Source organism: Tamandua tetradactyla, chromosome 16 (assembly GCF_023851605.1).
Source record: "Tamandua tetradactyla isolate mTamTet1 chromosome 16, mTamTet1.pri, whole genome shotgun sequence".
NCBI lineage: Eukaryota > Metazoa > Chordata > Mammalia > Pilosa > Myrmecophagidae > Tamandua > Tamandua tetradactyla.
The window spans coordinates 4,754,848-4,780,765 of NC_135342.1; the positions used below are offsets into that span (position 1 = coordinate 4,754,848).

The 25,918-nt window shown below is 43.9% G+C and overlaps 1 pseudogene; it reads right to left on the bottom strand.

The window, feature by feature from the left end:
- Positions 1-406: 406 nt before the first annotated feature.
- Positions 407-25,495, bottom strand: LOC143658245 (G-rich sequence factor 1 pseudogene; annotated as a pseudogene).
- Between the last annotated feature and the right edge of the window lie 423 nt (positions 25,496-25,918).

The window sequence follows — 25,918 nt, forward strand, 5'->3', positions numbered from 1 at the left end:
CTCTCAATTCAGAGATAAAGAACAAACCTTAAACAGATTGTTTTTAAATTGGGGGGAGAGTGTCAAAGGTCAGTGCTGAATAAAAAAACTCTAGTCTTTACACTGGGTACCATATCCTCCATGAAAAATTGTGTGATCATATAAAATAAAGATCAAGATTGAAACAAAAAGTTGTGGCTTATTTCATAATCTTAAGCTGAATCTCTCCTTTTTCTTTCTCAAAAGTTCACCTTTTTTTTTTTTAAGAAGCAGTGAACCCAAAATTCCAAAATCTTTTCTCTGGCAGTTGCTGCTGATAAACTGGAACTTTGTATCCCATGTTCAGGAAAGTTGTGCAAACGGAATGCTTCTTGCTTCATCCTTGTTATCTGGAGTCCCTGGAAGTCGTCTTCCCTTTGGGCATGCATCAGGAAACAATGGTCCTGGGAACTGGAGTGGCCTTCCCACTGGAACTGTACAATATGGTGATTCTAAAAGGGTTCAGTGGAGCCAAAAAGCTTACAGCTCCCGAGTGTTGGCTTGGAAAGGCAAACCTCTCATGCAGACAAAATGTAATAAAGGCGTGGTTCCAAACTCCACAACCTCTGGAAGCTTTTCTGCCATCTCCTTAGGCAATTCTATTTCCTTCTTATTTTCAAAAGCTGTCATGGGTTGAAAATCCTGTTTACTTTATGTTCTTCAAAGACCATCTCCAGCTCACTTACATAATTAGCAGTAGGAGGAGATACCATTTTCTTTCCCTAATGAGGACCATGTGTGTCCAAGCTTTATTCTTTTTACTTGGAAGTATCCATATATATCGGTTATCGATTTCTTCCCTGTGTTTCAACAAGGCTCCGTTGGTCATTTCTGGTTCTTTGAACTGCATACAGGCTTCCCCAGTCTTGTTCTCCCTCTGTAGTCCGTGACAAAGCCATGCCTACCATACTTAGTCCTGCAAAGATGTCTACAATGCCGTTCTCATTGCAGCTATAAGGAAGTCCTCTCAATGAGCCCACCATCACCTACCCCAGGATAAGACCTGGCCTGCAGGCTTTCCATTAAAGCAGCGCCATCTTCATTGTCTGTTTCACAGCTTCCACATAATGCAGACTCATGCACATAATGATGCTTTTCTAAGGATTTCTGTGCTTCCTGCTCCGGCTCCATTTCAATGAAGGCATCATCACCCTTTCATTTCCCATCTCTGTTTAAAAGAAACCGAATCCTCTGTGGACTCTGCAGTCCGAGGAAAAGTTAAGCACTTCTTCTCCAGCGCACAACCACGGCCATCCTTGGGTTCGAATGAGATCAACGTCTGCTTCCTCTCCTGAGGTGGCTGAGGCCAGTCCATATTCAGAGAGGGGCAGAACCCTTTCCCGCACGCGGCCGCGCAGCTGCAACAGCCGGCGGCAGCCTCGGATGTGCGAGCGGGAGGTGGTGGCCGCAGAGGAGAAGTGCAGGCAGGCGGGCAGCGAGCAGAGCCCCACGCACAGAGCACAGGGCCCCAGGCATGGACTCAGGTGCGGGGGTGCCTGGAGGCTGCTGTGCCTGCAGTGAGCCTAGTGGAAGGAATCCAAGGCCAGGGAGGGAGAATCTGGCCCATGGGCTGCCGGCAGCTGGGGCATCATTTTGCATGAATTTTTAAGAATATTGCATCAGCACATGATTATCTTGATGACTTTTGGCACCCTCTTAGATTTTGGGTCTGAGCGAGTGCCTCTCTTGCCTCATCCGTTCTCCACCAGCTGCGCCAAACCATCCTCAGAAACATTCGAACATTTCCATTATCCCCAAGAGATTCCTCACGCCCCTTTGCCATCCCTCTCTCTCCAACCCCACCCGCAGCATCCACTGATCTGCCTTCTGTCACTGTAGATTAGTTTGCATTTTCTAGAATTTTATATAAATGAAGTCATATAACATGCGCTTGTTTTTTGTGGGGCCTGGCTTCTTTCACAAAAGGTTTTTGAGTAAAGAAAGCTATTTTACTCATAGCAACTGTATCTTTGGAAGATTTTTTGGGATGCTGGTTTAGAAAGTTGAGTTCTCTGTATGCATGATATATAACGTTATTTCAATTTACTGAATGGTACCGATATTTAATTTTGAGCGATTATTTCCAATTAATGACATTTCAGGTGAATTTTTGGATGTTGTTAAAACTTTCTTCAATAGAAACTTAAAAAAAAATGCGCAAAGGAAAGCTATAACCAGAAAGCAATTGCTCCTTTTTAAGGACTCAGTTACTGAATTTCCCAGCTCGGTTGGCCAGCCCCGGGCACTCCCGGTGGGAGGCGGAGATGAGAAATGATTGACAGGTGGTACGGCCTGGCAACAAAACGGAGCTTCTCTCCTTGGCCTCAGCAGGAGGGAAAGGTGGTGGGACGGTAAAGAGATGAGATGGAAACACAGGTGCCCACGCATAGGGGCGCAGGTAACCTGCCGTGCACGCGCACAGCGGACTGTTCTCTGGGAGTAAAAGTAAAGAGCTGCGACTGAAGGCGGCATGTGGCTGAATCTTAGAAGCCACGCTGAATGAAAGCATATCACATTAACCCATTTTACACACAATGTCTTATTCATGAAGCTCAAATACAATCAACTCTAAACTATGTCTTTTATAAAGCTATATAGTTACCTATGTACATGAAAAATTATAAAACTTGTACGGGAGTGGTAAACTAATGCAAACGTGAGGAAAATAGTTAACCCTGGGCAGTTGGGTGGAGACAGGAAGGGCACAGAGGTAGAGCCAAGCTGATGCTTTTCTAGTTAAGGTCAGCAGTGAGTATTGATAATATGCTAATAGGCGCTTTCAGCTCTCCTGTTGCTTGCAGTTCCCTAGATGTCTCCACCAGGCCCCTGTCTTCCCATGGCCTGGGAGGAGACATGAGACCAAGAGACCCTCTTCCTGGAACTTGCATTTTGTGGGAACTGACACCAACACTGAGCATATTTTTTCCAAAGACAGCAGCATGGATGTACCTCCCATCGATCCCCCGCTCCCTCGGAACCGTCTCCTTTGGCCGCTGTGACAAGTGTCCACAACTCCCGTGGCTTAAACATTGCAAACGTATTATCTTACAGTTCTGGAGGCAGAAGTCCAACATGGGGCTGACGACAAGGTGTCACCAGGCAGAACCTGCTTCTTTGCCCTTTCCACCTCCTGGAGGCTGCGGACAACCCTGGAGGCTTCGTCCAGCTTCAAGGCCAGCAGCCCCAGCTAAGCCCCACCCCCGCCCCCACCCCAGCCGCCACCACCCCAGCCGCCACCCCCACTTCTCTCTCCTCTGCCTTCCGCTTCCTCTTTAAGGACCCCTGTGACCACCGGACCCACCTGGGTGACCCAGAATAACCGCTCATCTGATTGGCACGCCTAATGCACGTGTGCTCTCGCTCCCCTTTGCCCTCCCAGGTAACACATCCCCAGGCTCTGGGGTGCAGGTGTGGGCCTCTCGGGGGTGGGGGTGGGACACCGTCCTGCCCCCCACATGATCCTTTTCAAAATATGGTTCCTCTGCTTCCCACATGACTCTGTGAGTTTCCTCAACATACAACCCATGGATTCATTTCTGCTTAAATTAGGCTAATCCACTTAACAGGTGCTACTCTCAAGCTAATCAACCAAAATAATTTATCACAAACTCCCCACTTTTATTTTTAGAAGCAGGTATAGAGAATACTTTATTAGACTTATCATATCTTAAATTAACAATATAAAACAGAAACCGTTTTATGGGTCAGTTTAGGAATATATATTTTTATACATTTGTTTGCAAATAGAAAACCAGTAATATACCTGAACTGTTGATTCGATGTGAGGAATCTTTGGAATCTTCAGTATAATCTGCAGGGTTTACTGCAACACTTTTTGTGATATTATACGTCTTGTCAATTCCAAAAAGTCTATCAGAAATCTCAAACATATTATTTCAAAGAGAAATTATGATGAAATGGGCATTTTTTGCTTGTTCATATATACAAAAATGCAACAATAAACATGTTTTAAAAATCAAGGGCTGCATCAATCTCATCCATGAAGTAAAGGGGCCCACTCCCCACTTAAAAAAAATTTTTTTTTAACTTGTGGTGTCATGGTAAGAGGAGGATTTGGAATTCAAAGTCTGATCCTAGAACCCACTCTTTGGGAGGCTACAGGTCTATGATAGTTAGACTCAGGTGTCAGCTTGGCCAGGTGAAGGCGCCTAGTTCTGTTGCTGTGGACATGAGCCAATGGCATGTGAACCTCATCTGTTTCTGATTGTATCTGCAGTTGGCTAGGAGGCGTGCTTGCTGTAATGAATGACGTTTGACTTAATTAGCTGGTGCTTAAATGAGAGAGCATAACATAGCACAGCCCAAGCAGCTCAGCATCCCTCATCTCAGCACTCACAGCTCAGCCCAGGCCTTTGGAGGTGCAGAAAGGAATCGCCCCCCGGGAAAGTTGTTGGAACTCAGAGACCTGGAGAGAAGGCCAGTAGAGATCATCCTGTGCCTTCCCAGGTAAGAAAGAACCTCAGTGGAAAGTTAGCTGGCCTTTCCTCTGAAGAACTAACAACATAAATCCCCTTTTATTAAAAGCCAATCCGTCTCTGGTGTGTTGCATTCCAGCAGCCAGCAAACTAGAACAAGGTCTAAACTGAGAGTCAGGTCCAGCTCACTGGACTTGGGCACACAACTGTAAGGATGTCAGAGGAGGCTGCCTGCTTCTGATGACAACTAGGGAGAAAGGATGATTAGCTCAGAGTCAATTTCCAATTTAAGACATTCTATGAAACCCACAGTCCTTTAGAGTAGCTTTGAAGCAGCTTTCTATACAGGACATTATCTCCTGTAGCTGTGGGGCAGACTCGGCTGAAAATCAGGCCAGGGGTCTTACCATAAGAGTGGCAGAGCTTCAAAGGAAACAAAATGTTTCTGAAATTCCTTGGGGCTCTGAGATCTGGGATTGGGCCGTTTGTGTGGACACACCTGAAAATCCTGAGACCCCACGGTTCCCCCTTCAGGCAGAAGCAGCTCCTGTCCCCTTGCCTGGCAATCACGTTCTGTCCTTAAGCAGATGTGTGACAGGTTTCTCCAGAGACTTATTTTAAGGAATTGCTTATGCAACTGGGGGACTGGCAGGTCAGAGATATTTGGGGTAGGGCTCCAGTAAGAGTTGATAGCATAGTCTTGAGTCCAAAATCTGTAGGGAGAGGCTGGCAGCCTGGAAACTCCCAGGGAAGCCCATGTTGCAGTTTCGAGGAAGAATTTCTCCTTGGCTCCCCTTAGGGTCCTCAACAGATTTGATGAGGCCCACCCCACATCATCTCCCTAAAGTCAACTGACTAGATGCTGATCCGACTATGAAATAGCTTAGGTTATTCTAGGCCGGTGCTTGACTAAACAATGCACACCACAGCCTAGCCAAGTCAACACCAAAGACGACCTGTCGTGGCGGTGACTCCCAAGTTGATGCTTGTTCACCTCAAGACCCCCTCCCCACATTTCCTTATGGCACCCCCCAGCTCAAGCTGGATGAATTGCAGCAGCTGAGGGCTGGAACCCATGACGTGGGGTCACTCAGCTACTGTGCAGATTTTAATGCTTTGGGCTCTCCAGGTAGTTGAAAACCAGGGGACACTGTTACGTATGTGTTTCTCCCACACAGCATCTAAAATTGGTAGAACTTCAAAATTACTCTAAGTAAAATGAAGAAGAGAAAAAACACCACTTTCCCTTGAGCAATCTCTCAAGCTCCCATTGCAAGGGCAGAAAGACTGCTGATGGCAGACCTGAAACCGTTCTTAATGGAAAGAAGGACGATGCTGAAAGCACAGTGGGCAGATGAGAGCGTGGCCTGTGGGGAAGGGGCTGCTGGAAGACAAGCTTGCCACATTTTCTTCAGAACACCAAGCTTGCTGCAGCAGCGAGGAGGCCGTCCGGCTGGCAAAGCAGCTTCGAGGCTGGGGAATTTGCGGGGGTTTCATGAACAGAGAGAAGGACTTCGGCTAGGATTTGTTGATTGGACCCTTAGTCTTACAGGAGGGTTTGGTGGAAGCAGGACTTCCCTTTAAACTGGGCTGGGGAGAACTCACTGGAGCTCCATGGGTTGAGTGTCTGGTAGGGACTTCCTGAAGAGGATGCTTCTATGCTAGTTTGGGCAATTTAACTTTTTTTTTTTTTTTTTTTTTTTTGGTGATGAGAAAACCCAGGAGTATTTTTGATTATGTTTATCAGGGCTTAAAAGTTGAAAGTGCACGGGAGACAAGGAAGGAAGCAGTGTCGGAAAGGTGACTCTGGGGAAACGTTGGGGAGGGCGCCTATTGGAAACTGCAAAGTGAAGGGAGAAAAGACGCAAGAGAGAAAAATTTAGAATTTGAAGGAAAATAATCTAGAACATACAGCCTCCCTCTGTGTCACCTCCCCAACTCCCCTGGTAACCAAAAAGAGTCTTCCTGTAACCAAACCAAACCAAACGTACTTCACTACACTCACATAAGAGGGCAGGCTTGGACTAAAAATCTTTACAAAGCAGCCAAGAAACTGAAATATTTAGGAATATATTGAACAAGTAATGTGCTCATCACCCACAAGTATCAGTCCTGTTCACAGAAATTCATAAGTGTAAAAAATCTTCATCCATCAAACGCTGATGCAAAAATGAAACAGAGAAGGAGAGTCAAAAACTTCAGGTGGTGAAAATCTACCTTCCACCCCACCCCATTCCCCCAAAGACTCAAAAGTGGAGCAGAAGAAATCTGTGGCGTAACATTGCACACTGAATTAAATGTCCTCACACAGGCAGAGCCTCTGGGAATCTGGAAAAATACCTTGAATCAAACATTCAAAAATTAAAAAGAGGCAAAATCAAATTGCTCTCACATAGCGGGCAGGCAGAACTGTGTTCTTGAAGTCACGTCAGAACTTACCCTTTATTTGCTTGTGACAACAGGGCTTGTCTCATCACTAGACTAAAACGCCACGAAGGCAGGGTCAGTTGTCCTTTTTATTCATCTTTATGATGGTTCACAGTGCTTGTGAGAGTGTCAGGAATGTGTATGCGTGTATTTTAGCAAAATAGTTACAGTTTATTAGGGAACTTACAAACCAGGGGCTGGTCCTGGGTGGTCACAGGGCATTCAGAGCAGCATTCCGCCAGGAATGTTTGTTTTTAATTCACCTTTTAATTTATATTTAGGAAAATTCACTGTTTTTTTTCTTTTGGTCTACAGTTTCCCCTATTCCATGCAAGATGGCAATCCAGGCAGAGTGTATTCAGTGCCCTCCATTCGTCTGCCCTTTCCTCGGAAGGTCTGCCTGGCTTCTGTGAGTCTTGCCACCCCATGCTGCCTGTGATGGTAAATTTCACTTGTCAGCTTGGCTAGTTTATAGTGTCCAGTTGTTTGGTCAAACAGTTGCCTGCTTGTTACTCTGATGGTATTTCATAGATGGGTCTTGCATCTACAATTGGCTGATTGCATCTACAATTAGTTGATTGCGTTTATACTCAACAAAGGAGATTGCTCTTGGCAATGTGGGTAAATTCTCATGCCATCATTTGGAGGTCTTAAAAGCCAGAACTGAGGGTTTCAAAAGTCAGAAGAAGTTTTGCCTCAACTTTAGCACTGGCTCTTGCTGGAATTTTCCCAGGGGAATTTGGATTAAGGACTTTGAAATCACCTTTATCAGAATTTCCAGCCTCTGAACTGCCATTTGAATTCAGACTTGTCAGACCGCATGGTTGTGTGAGCCAATTCCTTATAATAAATCTCTATTCTGAAATCCATTTGATGCCACCAGAGGCTCCAGCACAATCTAATTTTCTCTTTTTGCTGGCTACTGTCCAAGAGGAGACCCACTAAAAACTCTCCATGCAGCTCCTTTCTGGCTGAGATACAGCACTTTTTTCTCACTTCACTATTGGCTTTGCTGGACAACAGTGGAATCTTTCCTTCCATTCAACATTGCCTGGGAACTATGACGGCACTTCATCAAGGTTTTAAAATCTCAGGGTTACTCATGTTAGATTTCCATGGAGTCATATCCATCATTTGAAAATTTCCATTGATGGAGAAATTATCAAACTGCTTTGCCACATGGCTGGACCATTTTATGTTCTCATCAGCAATTTTTGAGAAGTCTGCTTGCTCCATGTTCTTGCCAACACTTGGTATCATCAGTCTTTTCAATTCTAACTGTTTTAGTGGTTGTGCTGTGATATCTAATTTTAGTTTTAATATGCATTTTCCCTGATAACTAATGACAGTGAGTGTCTTCATGTGCTCAATGCCCATTCATTATTAAAAACTTTTATAGTGCCACATGTTCAACTCCAAATTTCCTATTTTACTACCTTCAAACATACAATTAGTGGCAGTCATTACAATGACAGTGTTGTGCTACCATCACTACACCACTATGTCAACACCTCAGACAGAAACCGGGCACTCACTGAGAAATAACTCCCCGTCAATTTATCTTTTCTTTTGGGATGTCTTCACTAATTTTTGCCCACTTTGTTAGCTTAATGGAGATATAATTTACCTGCAATAAAACTCATCAATTTTAAGTTTATGTTCCTATGAATTTTCAACAAATGGATGGTCATATATTTTCCAGCCTTTTTGGGATATAGATAACCTCCGTCACCCCTTAAAGTTCCCGCGTGCCCACTGCCCCACAACCCCACTCCTCAGCCTTCAGCAACAACTGAGATACTTTTTTCACTATGATTTTGTCTTTCTAGAGTTTCGGATAAATGTGGTCATACAGCTTGCAGTCTTTTGTTCTAGTTTCTTTCACTTTGCAAAATGCTTTTGAGATTCATCTGTGTGGTTGCACGTATGGCTGTGTCATGGTATATTTATTATTTATATTTCCCTGATGACTAATTATATTGAGTGTCATGTCTTTTTCATTCATCGTTTTTGTGAAAGTGTGTGCTCAATTTACCTGTTTTTTCCACTGGAATTTTATCTTTCTGTTGCGACAGCTCTTCGTATGTTCTGGACAGCAGCCCGCGTTCAGTGTTGGGGACGGAATTGCGTGCCCCACAAAAGATGGTTCAGGTTTTAATCTGCATTCGGAGGGTGTGAATCCATTTGTGAATAGGGTCTTAGAAGAGCCTATTTGGATGAGGCAAAGCTGAGTCAGGGTGGGTGTGCTGGTTTAAATATGTTGTGTACCCCAGAAAAGCCAAGTTCTTTAATCCTCTTCAGTATTTCTGGTTGGGAGATTTTGATTGTTTCCTTGGAGATGTGACCCACCCAATTGTGGGTGCTAACATTTTTTTTTTTCCTTTAAATTATCCTTACTGGTACTCTTCAATACTGTGCCCTCCTCTACCTCCCTCTCCTGTCGTTTTTTTCAGATGTCACCATGTGCCCTCCCATGGTGGGCATTCATTGGCCTTTCCTGAGTGAAGGTAACCTCTTATTGGTGCCTTAATTTGGACATTTTCATGGCCTTAGAATGACAACTTGCAGCTTATTAAATTCCCCTTTCCAGGTATATTGCCTTCTGGCAGCTTGCAAACTAAAACAGTGGGCCTCAATCCGTAGGATGGGAACCCTTACAAATAGGGGAAACTCCGGTGGCATCAGTCAGTAGGAGCCACAAGACACCAGAGCCAGCGAGGCAGACGCAAGGAGAGAGACAGCAGGTGGTGCAGCACTGCCGACCGGGGAGAAAGCCAGTGCAGAAACCAAGTGCCCATGCCTTGATGCTGGACTTCTAAGACTACCGAGACAACAGATTCCCGTTGCTCAAGTCAGCACATAGCGTGGTGTTTGTCATAGCTGCCCTGGCAGACTAAGGCAATTGGTACGCATTTTGCAACTATCACTTTCCAGTCTGCAACTTGCCTTTGCATTTTTTTAGCTCTGTGTTTTGAAGAGCAAAATGTTTTAACTTTCAGGAAGCCCAATTTATTAATTTTTTCTTTTATGGCTCATGGTTTTATGTCCTAAGGGATCTTTGCCTAGCCCAATGGCACAGATAGTTTCTCCCATTTTTATTATTAATAGAATTTTTTTTAGTTTTGGCTTTTACTTTTAGATCTATAATCCATTTTAAGTTAAATTTCACATGTATGGGGTAATAAGTGAAGTTCATATTTTTCCAAATGGACATCTAATTGTTCTAGCACCATTTGTTTAAAAAGTCCTTTAGTCTTTGAATTTCTTGGCACCTTTGCCAAAAAATAATTGGCTATATATGGTTTGTTCTATTTTGGGCCTCCTGTTCTCTTCCATAGATCTGTCCTTATACCACACTGTCTTGATAACTGTAGGCGCATGTAAGACTTTGTGATGGTCAATTTCATGTGTCAAATGGGTTAGGTTATGGTGTCCAGTTGGTCAAGCAAGCACAGGTCTGATTGTTACTATGAGGGTATTTTGTAGATGGGTTTGCAACTATAGACAGTTAATTGCATCTACATCTGAGTGCATCTACAATTAACAAAGGAGATTATCCTCAGCAAAGTGGGGGGTGTCCTTATCCAATCATTTGAGGTATTAAAAGCCAGAATTGAGGATTTCAGAAAGCAGATAGAAGAATTTCTGCCTCTATTCCAGCTGTTAAATGCTGCCAGAATGTAACATATCAGAAATGGATTGGCTTTTATAAAGGGAATTTATTGAGTTACAAGTTCACAGTTCTAAGGCCATAAAAATGTTCAAACTAAGGCATCCAGAAAAAAATACCTTGGCTCAAGAAAAGCTGATGTCTGTCACATCGGAAGGCATGTGGCTGGCATCTGCTGGCCCTTGTCCCCAGCTTCCAGCTTCTGATGCTGGTGGCTCCCTCTCTCAGCATCTGTGGGCCTTCACTTAGCTCCTCTGGGACTCAAGTCTGGGTTCTGGCTTGCTTGTCCTCTCATGGGAAGGTACATGGCGATGTCATCTGGGCTCTGCATCTCCAAATATCTGCGTCTAGGCATCTGTTCTCTCTGTCAGCACTCTGAGCATCTCCAAATGTCAGTACCTCGTGGCTCTGAAGAGCTGTGTTTTCTCCAAAATATATCCTCTTTTAAAGAACTCCAGTAAACTAATCAAGATCCACCTTGAATGGGAATAGCCACATCTGCCTCTAACCAGAAGGCCACACCTGCAATTGGGTGTGTCACGTTTCTACAGAGTAATCTAATCAGTAGGTCACACCCATAACTGAGTGGGTTAATCTCCATGGAAAAAATCTAATCAAAGTTTTCCACCCTACAATACTGAATCAGGATTAAGGACATGGCTTTTCTGGGGGGCACAACACTTTCAAAGCAGCACACCAATCAACCAGATTCTCCTGGGAATTCACCTTCACCGTCATCTGAGTTTCTACTTTGTGGCCTGCCTTACAGAATTCAGATTTTCCAGTCTCCGCTGTTGCATGAGACAATTTCCATAATAAATTTCTCAACATTTGTATCTGTATCCTGTTGGTTCTGTTTCTCTGAAGAATCCCAACTAATATAGTCTTGAAATCAAACAGTGAGTCCTTCAACTTCATCTCTTTTTTTTTTCAAAATTGATTAGACTATTCTGGGTCCTTTCCATTTCCATTTATATTTTGTAATAAAGCTGCCACTGCCAATACAACTATTCGGAATTGTGATGCCACCTCCTGCTAAGTGTTGCCACTGCCCCACGTGCATCTCTAGGAATCCTGTGGGACACAGTTCTAGACTCTTTGCCTGAGACCCAGAACCACTGTGTTCATCGGTGCTGTCTACACCTCCTCCATGCCCCCTTCCCCACCAAAATGATCAGATTGGAGACAAGACCCCTGTTAGGATGGAGCTTTGTGAGTTACATCCTCACAAGCTATGTTGGGGCCCTGATTCCCACAACCTCAGCAGTGATCTCACTTGGAAGTAGGGTCATCACAGATGGAATCAGGCAGGTTGAGATGAGCTCATCCTCAGCAGGGAGGCCCTTAATCCAGTATGAGTGGACAGAGGCAGAGGGACAGGGGTGGCTCCCACAGATGTCACAGGGAGCCTCGGCCACCGTGAGACCGTGGTTTCTGTCCTTTAAAGCCACTGTCAGGGAGAGGGACTTTGTTACAGCGGCCGCAGGGGTAAGGCAGCTGGTCAGGCCCGGCTGCAGCTTCGTTTCCAGGCACCTGGTACACCCTGCAGCTCCCGAGGCCGCCACGGGGCCTGGTCCCCATGACCTGCTCTGCGCATCGGCTGCCGCCGCGGGACCACGTCTACTTTATTTTATTTATTTATTATGCGAACATGCCACGTCTGCTTTTGTACGTCCTGAGCTCTCTGGAATTCTACAGAACTGAGTCGGGTGCGCTGCCTCCTTTCCCACCTCTCCTGGAGGCAGCACGGCCCCGCGGGTTCCCTGACGTGGAAAAGGGGATTTCCCTTTGTGATCGAGTTAAGGGTCCTGAGATGGGGGTTCTCCTGGACTTTCCGGGTGGGGCCACACAAGGAGGAGGCGGGAGGATCAGGGGTCAGGAGAGAAGATGATGGAGCTGGGCGGAGTGGTCCGGCCCTGAGCCGAGGGGTACGGGCGCCCCCAGAAGCAGAGAAGGTGCCGGCAGCTCTCTGCAGACACCCAGGTGTCAGCCCTGCGAGACCCATCCTTGGGGCTCCGACCCCCAGAGCAGAGATAACACATTCGCGCTGTTCTGAGCCTTGGAAGCGGGGGTCGTTTGCTTGGTTTGTTACAGCAGCGCAGAAAACGCATTCAGACTTGGGGATGGAAGCGTTTAGTGTGTGCGCAAGTGGCAGGCGCTCGCGCTGGGCGCCGAGCTCCCGGGGAAAACCAGCTCAATCGCTCCCTCGACGCTCTCACTGTAGGCCGAGATAAAATCCATCTTCAGTTTATGTCTCTTCTTCTGACTAGAACCAGCTCGCTTAGGAGACTTCACGCCTTCAGGAAATACTTCCAGATAACTACTGGGCGTCCGGTGACAGTCAGGTCCGTGCTCTGGGGGACTGTCCAAAGAGAAAGACTTTGCACACAGAATCACACAAATAAGTGCCTTGCACACAGCACCTCCCCAACAGAACCTGCTCCCTTGCCTCTTGCTTGGGGCCTTACCTTATTTAATGAGCCCCACAAGCTTCCCAAATTGGACACAGCTCCCCTCCAAAGCGTCTCTACAACTCATCTCTACAACCCACCGAATTGTACTTCCTTCTGCTCATCTCTAGAGCTCTGGTTCAGGTCTCAGCGTCCGCCACTTTGATGCAAGGACATTTTATTTGCTCACAGTTGGATGACTTTCTCAAATGTCTGAATGCACGAGAAAACTGTGGAAGCTGGTTTGCAAATCCAGCCGATTGAGGATACAGCCTTCGCAGCAGGAGACCAAGAAGCCCAAGCTTCCAGGCCGGAAAAACCAGACTTGGGCTTCCTGCATTCAGAGCAATCTCGTGCTCCGTAACAGCAGGAGAATCCATAGTTTGCAAAGGGTTTGGTTTTGCTCCCAAGCCCCAGTTTAATTTCCTTCTCCCTCATTCTAAAGCCCGATTTGAGCCCGTAGACTTCCTTCCCGGTTGACTTGCCATGACTGCTTTCTTTTTTTTTTTCTTTTTATTAATTAAAAAAAGAATTAACAAAACAATTAGAAATCATTCCAATCTACATGTACAATCAGTAATTCTTAATAACATCACATAGTTGCATATTCATCATTTCTTAGTACATTTGCATCGATTTAGAAAAAGAAATAAAAAGACAACAGAATAAGAATTAAAACAATAATAGAAAGAAAAACAAACAAACAAACAAACAAAAAACAAAAACAAAAACAAAAAACCTATACCTCACATGCAGCTTCATTCAGTGTTTTAACATAATTGCATTACAATTGGGTAGTATTGTGCTGTCCATTTCTGAGTTTTTATATCCAGTCCCGTTGTACAGTCTGTATCCCTTCAGCTCCAATTATCCCTTCTCTTTTTTTTCTTTCTTTTTTTTTTAATTAATGGAAAAAAAGAAATTAACCCAACATTTAGAGATCATACCATTCTACATATGCAATCATTAATTCTTAACATCATCACATAGATGCATGATCATCATTTCTTAGTACATATGCATTGGTTTAGAAGAACTAGCAACATAACCGAAAAAGATATAGAATGTTAATATAGAGAAAAAAATAAAAGTAATAATAGTAAAATCAAAACAAAACAAAACAAAACAAAACAAAAACCTATAGCTCAGATGCAGCTTCATTCAGTGTTTTAACATGATTACTTTACAATTAGGTATTATTGTGCTGTCCATTTTTGAGTTTTTGTATCTAGTCCTGTTACACCGTCTGTATCCCTTCAACTCCAATTGGCCATTATCTTACCCTGTTTCTACCTCCTGCTGGACTCTGTTATCAAGGACATATTCCAAATTTATTCTCGAATGTCTGTTCACATCAGTGGGACCATACAGTATTTGTCCTTTAGTTTTTGGCTAGACTCACTCAGCATAATGTTCTCTAGGTCCATCCATGTTATTACATGCTTCATAAGTTTATCCTGTCTTAAAGCTGCATAGTATTCCATCGTATGTATATACCATAGTTTGTTTAGCCACTCTTCTGTTGATGGAGATTTCGGCTGTTTCCATCTCTTTGCAATTGTAAATAACGCTGCTATAAACATTGGTGTGCAAATGTCCGTTTGTGTCTTTGCCCTTAAGTCCTTTGAGTATATTCCCAGCAATGGTATTGCTGGGTCGTATGGCAATTCTATATTCAGCTTTTTGAGGAACCGCCAAACTGCCTTCCACAGTGGTTGCACCATTTGACATTCCCACCAACAGTGGATAAGTGTGCCTCTTTCTCCGCATCCTCTCCAGCACTTGTCATTTTCTGTTTTGTTGATAATGGCCATTCTGGTGGGTGTGAGATGATATCTCATTGTGGTTTTGATTTGCATTTCTCTAATGGCCAGGGACATTGAGCATCTCTTCATGTGCCTTTTGGCCATTTGTATTTCCTCTTCTGATAGGTGTCTGTTCAAGTCTTTTTCCCATTTTGTAATTGGGTTGGCTGTCTTTTTGTTGTTGAGATGAACAATCTCTTTATAAATTCTGGATACTAGACCTTTATCTGATATATCATTTCCAAATATTGTCTCCCATTGTGAAGGCTGTCTTTCTACTTTCTTGATGAAGTTCTTTGATGCACAAAAGTGTTTAATTTTGAGGAGTTCCCATTTATTTATTTCCTTCTTCAGTGTTCTTGCTTTAGGTTTAAGGTCCATAAAACCGCCTCCAGTTGTAAGATCCATAAGATATCTCCCAACATTTTCCTCTAACTGTTTTATGGTCTTAGACCTAATGTTTAGATCTTTGATCCATTTTGAGTTAACTTTTGTATAGGGTGTGAGAGATGGGTCTTCTTTCATTCTTTTGCATATGGATATCCAGTTCTCTAGGCACCATTTATTGAAGAGACTGCTCTGTCCCAGGTGAGTTGGCTTGACTGCCTTATCAAAGATCAAATGTCCATAGATGAGAGGGTCTATATCTGAGCACTCTATTCAATTCCATTGGTCGATATATCTATCTTTATGCCAATACCATGCTGTTTTGACCACTGTGGCTTCATAATATGCCTTAAAGTCAGGCAGCGCGAGACCTCCAGCTTCGTTTTTTTTCCTCAAGATGTTTTTAGCAATTCGGGGCACCCTGCCCTTCCAGATAAATTTGCTTATTGGTTTTTCTATTTCTGAAAAATAAGTTGTTGGGATTTTGATTGGTATTGCATTGAATCTGTAAATCAATTTAGGTAGGATTGACATCTTAACTATATTTAGTCTTCCAATCCATGAACACGGTATGCCCTTCCATCTATTTAGGTCTTCTGTGATTTCTTTTAGCAGTTTTTTGTAGTTTTCTTTATATAGGTTTTTTGTCTCTTTAGTTAAATTTATTCCTAGGTATTTTATTCTTTTAGTTGCAATTGTAAATGGGATCCGTTCCTTGATTTCCCCCTCAGCTTGTTCATTACTAGTGTATAGAAATGCTACAGATTTTTGAATGTTGATCTTGTAACCTGCTACTTTGCTGTACTCATTTATTAGCTCTAGTAGTTTTGTTGTGGATTTTTCCGGGTTTTCAACGTATAGTATCATATCGTCTGCAAACAGTGATAGTTTTACTTCTTCCTTTCCAATTTTGATGCCTTGTATTTCTTTTTCTTGTCTAATTGCTATGGCTAGAACTTCCAACACAATGTTGAATAATAGTGGTGATAGTGGACATCCTTGTCTTGTTCCTGATCTTAGGGGGAAAGTTTTCAATTTTTCCCCATTGAGGATGATATTAGCTGTGGGTTTTTCATATATTCCCTCTATCATTTTAAGGAAGTTCCCTTGTATTCCTATCTTTTGAAGTGTTTTCAACAGGAAAGGATGTTGAATCTTGTTGAATGCCTTCTCTGCATCAATTGAGATGATCATGTGATTTTTCTGCTTTGATTTGTTGATATGGTGTATTACATTAATTGATTTTCTTATGTTGAACCATCCTTGCATACCTGGGATGAATCCTACTTGGTCATGATGTATAATTCTTTTAATGTGTTGTTGGATATGATTTGCTAGAATTTTATTGAGGATTTTTGCATCTGTAGTCATTAGAGAGATTGGTCTGTAGTTTTCTTTTTTTGTAATATCTTTGCCTGGTTTTGGTATGAGGGTGATGTCGGCTTCATAGAATGAATTAGGCAGTTTTCCCTCCACTTCGATTTTTTTGAAGAGTTTGAGGAGAGTTGGTACTAATTCTTTCTGAAACGTTTGGTAGAATTCACATGTGAAGCCATCTGGTCCTGGACTTTTCTTTTTAGGAAGCTTTTGAATGACTAATTCAATTTCTTTACTTGTGATTGGTTTGTTGAGGTCATCTGTGTCTTCTTGAGTCAAAGTTGGTTGTTCATGTCTTTCCAGGAAGCCGTCCATTTCATCTAAATTGTTGTATTTATTAGCGTAAAGTTGTTCATAGTATCCTGTTATTACCTCCTTTATTTCTGTGAGGTCAGTAGTTATGTCTCCTCTTCCATTTCTGATCTTATTTATTTGCATCCTCTCTCTTCTTCTTTTTGTCAATCTTGATAGGGGCCCATCAATCTTATTGATTTTCTCATAGAACCAACTTCTGGTCTTATTGATTTTCTCTACTGTTTTCATATTTTCAATTTCATTTATTTCTGCTCTGATCTTTGTTATTTCTTTCCTTTTGCTTGCTTTGGGATTAGTTTGTTGTTCTTTCTCCAGTTCTTCCAATTGAACAGTTAATTCCTGCATTTTTGCCTTTTCTTCTTTTCTGATATAGGCATTTAGGGCAATAAATTTCCCTCTTAGCACTGCCTTTGCTGCATCCCATAAGTTTTGATATGTTGTGTTTTCATTTTCATTTGCCTCGAGGTATTTACTAATTTCTCTTGCAATTTCTTCTTTGACCCACTCGTTGTTTAAGAGTGTGTTGTTGAGCCTCCAGGTATTTGTGAATTTTCTGGCATTCTGCCTATTATTGATTTCCAACTTCATTCCTTTATGGTCCGAGAAAGTGTTGTGTATGATTTCAATCTTTTTAAATTTGTTAAGACTTGCTTTGTGACCCAGCATATGGTCTATCTTTGAGAATGATCCATGAGCACTTGAGAAAAAGGTGTATCCTGCTGTTGTGGGATGTAATGTCCTATAAATGTCTGTTAAGTCAAGCTCATTTATAGTAATATTCAGATTCTCTATTTCTTTATTGATCCTCTGTCTAGATGTTCTGTCCATTGATGAGAGTGGGGAATTGAAGTCTCCAACTATTATGGTATTTGTGTCTATTTCCCTTTTCAGTGTTTGCAGTGTATCCCTCACGTATTTTGGGGCATTCTGGTTCGGTGCGTAAATATTTATGATTGTTATGTCTTCTTGTTTAATTGTTCCTTTTATTAGTATATAGTGTCCTTCTTTGTCTCTTTTAACTGTTTTACATTTGAAGTCTAACTTGTTGGATATTAGTATAGCCACTCCTGCTCTTTTCTGGTTGTTATTTGCATGAAATATCTTTTCCCAACCTTTCACTTTCAACCTATGTTTATCTTTGGGTCTAAGATGTGTTTCCTGTAGACAGCATATAGAAGGATCCTGTTTTTTAATCCATTCTGCCAATCTATGTCTTTTGATTGGGGAATTCAGTCCATTAACATTTAGTGTTATTACCGTTTGGATAATATTCTCCTCTGCCATTGTGCCTTTTGTATTATATATATCATATCTGACTCTCCTTCTTTCTACACTCTTCTCCATATCTCTCTCTTCTGTCTTTTCGGTTCTGACTCTAGTGCTCCCTTTAGTATTTCTTGCAGAGCTGGTCTCTTGGTCACAAATTCTCTCAGTGACTTTTTGTCTGAGAATGTTTTAATTTCTCCCTCATTTTTGAAGGACAATTTTGCTGGATATAGGAGTCTTGGTTGGCAGTTTTTCTCTTTTAGTAATTTAAATATATCATCCCACTGTCTTCTAGCCTCCATGGTTTCTGCTGAGAAATGTACACATAGTCTTATTGGGTTTCCCTTGTATGTGATGGATTGTTTTTCTCTTGCTGCTTTCAAGATTCTCTCTTTCTCTTTGACCTCTGACATTCTAACTAGTAAGTGTCTTGGAGAACGCCTATTTGGGTCTAATCTCTTTGGGGTGCGCTGTACTTCTTGGATCTGTAATTTTAGGTCTTTCATAAGAGTTGGGAAATTTTCAGTGAAAATTTCTTCCATTAGTTTTTCTCCTCCTTTTCCCTTCTCTTCTCCTTCTGGGACACCCACAACACGTATATTTGTGCGGTTCATATTGTCCTTGAGTTCCCTGATCCCCTGTTCAAATTTTTCCATTCTTTTCCCGATAGTTTCTGTTTGTTTTTGGAATTCAGATGTTCCATCCTCCAAATCACTAATTCTATCTTCTGTCTCTTTAAATCTATCATTGTAGGTATCCATTGTTTTTTCTATCTTTTCTACTTTGTCCTTCACTTCCATAAGTTCTGTGATTTGTTTTTTCAGTTTTTCTATTTCTTCTTTATGTTCAGCCCATGTCTTCTTCATGTCCTCCCTCAATTTATCGATTTCGTTTTTGAAGAGGTTTTCCATTTCTGTTCGTATATTCAGCATTAGTTGTCTCGGCTCCTGTATCTCATTTGAACTATTGGTTTGTTCCTTTGACTGGGCCATATTTTCAATTATTTGAGCGTGATCCGTTATCTTCTGTTGGCGTCTGTGCATTTAGACAGATTTCCCTGGGTATTGGATCCAAAAGTTTGGAAGATTTTTCTGTGAAATCTCTGGGTTCTGTTTTTCTTATCCTGCCCAGTAGGTGGCGCTCGTGGCACACGTTTGTCAGCAGGTCCCACCAGTAAAAGGTGCTGTGGGACGTTAAACTTTGGAAAACTCTCGCCGTCCGGGGGGGGGTTCGCTAGCCGAAGTGGCTTGAGCCGGCCCGGGGTCCGAACGCAGGGAGGGTTGCTGGTCGCCGCAGCCTGGGAAAGAGCCCGTCCGAATTTCCTAGTCGGCCCTGGGCGACAAGCGTGGTGGGAGGGTGCCAGCGGCAGCGGCCCGCCCGAGAGAGTGCACGTTCCCTGGGAGTCACGGGTTTGGAAGGGGCCTCCCCCACCCGTCACCGTTCTCCGCGACCTGGGGATTTCCGATCCAATTCTCTCAGTTGGTCCGGGGGGCTGTGCGTGGTGTGGGCGCCAGCCGCCTTGGATTCAGGGGACCGCCTCTCCAATTCTCCCAGCCAGCCCGGGAAGGGGGAAGGGAGTAACTCCGGCCGCTTCCCGCCCCGCCTGATGAGGCCCGCGTGCCTCGGCGATCTCACCCGAGCTGCTTCTCTCAGCCAGCCAGCCGTTCCAGGATGGGGTACGCTGTCTTTTTTATCTCTGTTGTGGCTTTGGGTGCTTTCTGTATCGTTTCTACTCCCCTAGTAGCTGTCCTGGAGAAGAAACTAAGACCCGCGCATCTTACTAAGCCGCCATCTTCCAGGAAGTTCTCATGACTGCTTTCTAATGAATGGCTTCTTGCAAAGGATTTTCAAGGGTTTTATCTCATCGCACATGGTGAAATGAAAACGATTTATAATTCTTCACGTTATCATCTTGGTGTCAAAACTGATTGTTCCCGATCAGTCACGGCGCATACATTCCAGCTTTTTCCCCTTGGTCACTCTTGCAACACCTGCGGTTCCGATGCTGAAATAGCTGTTACGTAATATCTAACATGCACAGTGCTCACGAACCTACAGGCATTATTTTGCTCAAGATAATTTTTAGTTATAGAAATAAACAGAAAAAAAAATTTAGTGGGGATGGTATGCACAGAGAAACCACTGAGGGGGCCACTTAGCGAGGAGGTGGGTGGCTGTCACTGAGAACCACCGAAAGGGGCGGCTAGCACGGAGAACCGCCGAGGAGCCCCGTGTTGGGCGCCAGTTGTTGGGTAGCTGATGGCTGGGGGTTGGGCCATTTTGTGTTGCCTTGCATCAGCCACGGCAGTCATGTTGGCAATATTTTATGACTTCTCCATCAGACTCTGAGTCTGAATAGAAATATATACTTTCTCGCAAGCTCCAGACTTCTCATCTGAAAATGGAAATGGAGCATCACCCACCTGCCAGGGTTGTGTGAGGGTTAAATGAGATAATGCATGAAAAGTGAGACCGGAAATAATGCAAAATGTTGATGTTGAGTTTATGATAGAAGGAGGCTAAAATGCTTGAAATATAACTAAATAAAGCTGTTTTAAGAAAAACAGTAAAAAGGAGGACAGGTGGCATTTGCTTCTAAAATCTCTAATGTCATCACCAGAAGGAACTCAAGAGACTCGGTGAACATGCTATCACAGCTGTGGTGCCAGGACCTGTCCTGGATCTGCTGGCTTCTGGAAGAGTGTGGCAGCGTCCTCTGGGTCATTCTCTGCATTCCAGATTGTTCTAGTTTGCTAGCTGTCGGAATGCAATATACCAGAAATAGAATGGCTTTTAAAAGGGGTGATTTAATGAGTTGCTAGTTTACAGTTCTAAGGCCGAGAAAATGTCCCAATTACAACAAGTCTATAGTAATGTCCAGTCAAAGGCATCTAGAGAAAGATACCTTGGTTCAAGATGGTCGATGAAGTTCAGGGTTTCTCTCTCAAGTGAGATGGCACATGACAAACACAGTCAGGGCTTCTCTGTCAGCTGGAAGGGCACATGGCAAATATGGCGTCATCTGCTAGCTTTCTCTCCTGGCTTCCTGTTTCATGAGGCTCCCCGGGAGGCATTTTCCTTCTTCATCTCCAAAGGTCACTGGCTGGTGGACTCTCTGCTTCGTGGTGCTGCAGCATTCTCTGTCCTCTCTGAGTCTCTCATTCTCCAAAATGTTTCCTCTTTTTATAGGACTTCAGAAACTAATCAAGACCCACTCAAATGGGTGGAGACGTGTCATCCCCTAATCCAGTTTAACAACCATTCTTAACTAAACCACATCAACCAGGGAGATTATCTTATTACAGTTTCAAACATGCAGTATTGAATAGAGATTATTCTACCTTTACAAAATGGGATTTATATTAAAACATGGCTTTCTTAGGGGGCATACTTCCTTTCAAACCAGCACACAGATGGAGCTTTCAGGGGCTTGTACTGCCCACCACACCAGGTGAAGTTTCTGCTGTCTAGGTGGACTGAGTCCAGGGAGATTGCCATGACTCCCGCTCCTGGTATCCACCCCCTGGGAAATTCCCTTCCATAACCAGTGGAATAAGGCAAAGTGGAAGAACTTTTAAAGATTTAATTTAAGGTCCTGCATATTAGGGTTCTCTAGGAAACAGAATCAACAGGGAACACTTGCAAATATAATATTTATAAAAGTGTCTCACGTGACCATGGGAACGCAGAGTCCAAAATCTGCAGGGCAGGCTGTGAAGCCGACGATTCCGACGGAGGGTCTGGATGAACTCCACAGGAGAGGCTCGCCAACTGAATCAGGAAGAGAGCCTGTCTCTTCTGAATCCTCCTTAAAAGGCTTCCAGTGATTAGATTAAGCATCAATCATTGCAGAAGACACTCCCCTTTGGCTGATTACAAATGGAATCAGCTGTGGATGCAGATATGATCATGATTTAATTCTATGAAATGTCCTCATCGCAACAGACAGGCCAGCACTTGCCCAACCAGACAAACAGGTACCACCACTTGGCCAAGTTGACACATGAACCTGACCATGACAGGTCCCAAGTCAGTTTGAGTTCATCAGAAGAGAGACTCTCCTGGGTAGGTGGATTGGAAGAAGGTTGGGTCTTCTTGGAGAGGAGGGTCTCTCCTTGCTGGCTTGATGGAGTAAGTGGCCATGCTGGAGAGACCATGTGGCAAGGACATGCAGGAAGCCTTAAGAGATTGCCTGCAGGAGTCATGAGTGGCTTCTAGGTGACAGCCAGCAGAAAGGCAGGGACTCAGTCCTACAACCACAAGGAAATGAGTTCTGCCAACAACCTGAGCAGCTTGGAAACAGATTCTTCATCAGTGGAGCCTCTAAATGAGGACATAGTCAAGCCCATCCACTGATCGCAGCTTTGTGAGATGCTGAGCAGAGAATCCAGCTAAGCCGTGCCTGAGCTTCTGACCCATGGAAACTGTGAGATAGTAAAAGTGTGTTTTTTACAACCTCCTAAATTTGTGGCGATATGTTATACACCATCGATACCTCCCACAGTACTGTAAGTGCCATAGGTGGGGGAGTCTTACTGTTTTTATGACTGCATCCTTAGTGTCTTGAGTAATGCCTGACCCATAGCAGATGCCCAATAAGTGTTTCTGCATGTTGAATGAACACAATTCCTGAGAGTCTGTGAATAGCTCATTTTACAAAAGGTCCTTCTGGCCCAAACCCACTTGTTCACCCCAAATCATGAGAAGATACTCTCACAGGGCACTGTAAATCAGGACGAGGGCTGCTGGACTTGCCTGCAAACAACGTACATGAATAACGTGCCAGCCTATACTGGCTGACACAGGGGATCCAAAGGTTAATGACCGTGAAGGACATTTAGTGTCATGGACAGCAGGGCTTACTGTCCATTTTTTTAACATCTACTTGGTGTTTTGTCACCATGTACCAGGCATTGCCGAATGGGATGGACACATACTACTCAGCAAAACCTGGGCACAGTCTCTGTTCCAGTGGCGTTTCTGAATTCATGGGAGCACACGGACATGTGTCATAGCATAACAAAGCTAAATGTGAAACTGAAATTGTGGCACGTACTACAAAGGGAAGGTTCAGAGTGCTCCAACACTCCCAGTTTAGGGAGTTCCAAGGATTAAGCAGATCTTGATGGTATGTTGTGTACATTAAGTGCAGGGTTCAAGGTGCTGCAGAGATGCCTGCAGGGGACACGACCCAGCATAAGGGGGAGGAGAACCAGGTTCCAAGAGGAGAGGACTTATCAAACTTGACTCCAGGGCTTAAGGAAAGAGAAAACTGGAAGACTAATGATTTCACCACAAGAAATGGGACTGAGAGAGAGAACCGAATGTCCTGGAGTATGGAGAAGTCAGAGGCGATGGGAGGGCCATTCGAGCCAACATGCCCAGAGGCAGCCAGTGGTACCCAGACGGGCCTCAAATCCCACAGTTCCCATCTCACTGCAATGTGAACACCCACAGGGCTAGGGATCCTCCCTTCGCCCACCGCATGCCTGAGTGACTTCCAGACACATACATAATTGAATAGCGGCACCAATTACCCAGGTGCAGAAGCCGGGAAGCTGGAAGTCAATTTTGACATCTCTTTCTCCGTCACTGAAAGGTTTAGGACATCAGCAAGTGTCATGGACTTTTCTACATGACCACCAAGGCAGCTTGCTTCGCTCCATTTCTGCTGCATCTGCTCTTGAAGGCAACACGGGCTTTTAACTGGAATACTGCACCTTGCTTTCACTGTGGTCCTTCCCAATCTGTTCTCCCCCAAAATGCAAATATAATGAAGACAACCTTGCTGAAAACCCATTAATGGTCAAAGTCTTTATCTTGACTTATAAGTCCCTGAATGATTTAACCCAGTGATATTTAGTAATGTCTAAAGACATATTGGGTTGTCCCATCTGGGTGGGGGAAGTTGTGCCAGTGATGTCTTGTAGGTACCGGCCAGAGCTGCTGCTAAATGTCCTGCAATGCCCAAGATGGTTCCCCATGACAAAGAATTATCTGGGGCGGGCAATAGGCCGAGTTCTGGCCTTCCAGGCCAGAGACCCGGGTTCGATTCCCAGCGCCTGCCCATGTAAAAAAAAAAAAACAAAAACCACAAAATGCACAAACAAAAAACCTAAGAATTATCTGGTCCAAAATGTCAGTAGTTCTAAGGTTAGGACACTCTGCTCTGACCCCTCTAATCTCTTCAACCCCAACGTCACGCTTCCTTTATTCTAGCCACATCAACTGCTTTCCAGTTACACGGATATGCCAAGCTCTTCTCCTAGGTGGAATATTTCCTACTTCAGGCATAACTTTGAGCATCACTGCTCCAAAGAAGAGCTCCCTGAAACCTTTCTGTTAAGGAGGTCCACCAGATAATGTTCCATCTCAGCACCCTGTTCTCCTCCCTCACCACACTTATCAAAGGGCATGTCTTAATTACTCATTTGCTAAATTGGGTTTCGCTGATACGATCCATGAAGATTCGGACCATGTCTTTCTCCTTGCTGGGGCAGACTCTATCATCTCTTCAGTATCCTTCTCCCCTCTTCTTTGCCTACAGAATGTGAATTAGCTCAGGGAAGCGATACCCTGCATTTGGGACACTGAGCCAATTGACAATGCCTGAAGTTCTTGCAGCCAGGTGCAGCCGTGGGGTCTGGTCTTGCCAGTGAGTTCTGAGCACTTGCCTGCTGGGAAAATTCAGGGACAGGATTTTATTTTCATAATAAACGGGACAGACTTGGCCAATACAAGCCTTTGCACCTTTCTTCCTGCTTGGAATATGGACACAAGGCTTGGGTCCAGGGTTGTCCATATGTCATGTTGGGGAGAAAGCTGAGAGGATGGCAGTGGACCTAGCTCTGCCATCAATGGGCCACCACACCGATGCCTTCACTAGAGACATTTTGTTTTGTGAGTAAACAAAACGATTTGTCTAACTATTATTATTTTTTATGATAAAGCCAATGGCATTTGTCATTGATAAAACTGCTGATGGCAAGTGTTTCCCACAATATTTGAAAGGAAGGAGCCATTTGAACATGGTTAAAGGAACCCTAAGTTTGGAGAGGGTAATGTTAGGGGTTTATGGGATTACTGGGGCCCAGGCAAGAGGCTGGGTGGGTGACACCAGGCTGGCGAAAGGAGATAAACGGGCCTCTGTGGGAGCTGTGTACAAGTCATCCTAGGGAGGAAACGGCTCCAGCTTGATGAGTCTCAATTAGGAAAAGCTGGAGCTGTTGGGGGATGGGATGAGTGTGTCCTTCCCCTCACCACATCCCGAGTCTGCCCCAGCCCCACCACCTCCACCCTCAGGCCAAAGCGCTCAGGACGGGGGCTGAGAAGCCATGGGCCCATCCCTGTCTGTTCTCTTCTGCCTTGGTGAGTGCTGAGGGTTGAGCTGGGGAAGGCTGAGGGCACAGAGCCGTGAGACAAAGTCTCCTAGAGTCTCAGGGCCAAAAGAGACCCAGGAGAGCTCCTTCATCTGCTGGGTGGGAAAATGGGGGCAGGGAGGGTGAATGCTTCGTCTGAGATATTTCCAGACACTCAAGATGAGTCTGGAAATGAACACAGGTGTCTCAGTGTTGGCTGAAATATTCTTCCAGTGCACCACAGTTGCTTTTTTTTTTCTTTATTTAAGGGCTTAATGAGATGAGGATTAGGTAATAGATTTAACTTGTCAGTCACTAGCCATTTTTTTTTTTTTTTTTTTTTTTTTTTTTTTTTTAGAGAGAAAGAAGGAAGGAAGGAAGAAAGGGAAACATAGACAGATAGAAGGAA